Below are 305 nucleotides of genomic sequence, written 5' to 3'. Positions count from 1 at the left end.
TCAGTTTCATGGGTTTTTTTTCCCATTTTTAGTTTTATCCAAATATTTCAGGATTTTTTAACATTTTTATTTGACACTTTCTGAAGTTTGCTCATGTGCCATGATATCAGTATAGATCTGCCCCTGTCATGGGGAGGGCATGGTAACATATGCCCTGCCAATCAAGCCATAGAATTCTATACCCTTTCAGTCCTCTCTAGAGCTCTAGGGCTGTCTGGTCATGGAGGACCAATCAGTAATGTCACTGGAGGTCTCCATCCATGAAAGTCAAACTTCTTGTTTTATAGACAGCAACAAGAGTACCA

The sequence above is a fragment of the Eleutherodactylus coqui genome, chromosome 10 (assembly GCF_035609145.1).
Source record: "Eleutherodactylus coqui strain aEleCoq1 chromosome 10, aEleCoq1.hap1, whole genome shotgun sequence".
In the NCBI taxonomy this organism is placed as follows: domain Eukaryota; kingdom Metazoa; phylum Chordata; class Amphibia; order Anura; family Eleutherodactylidae; genus Eleutherodactylus; species Eleutherodactylus coqui.
This window is presented reverse-complemented; position numbering follows the sequence as displayed.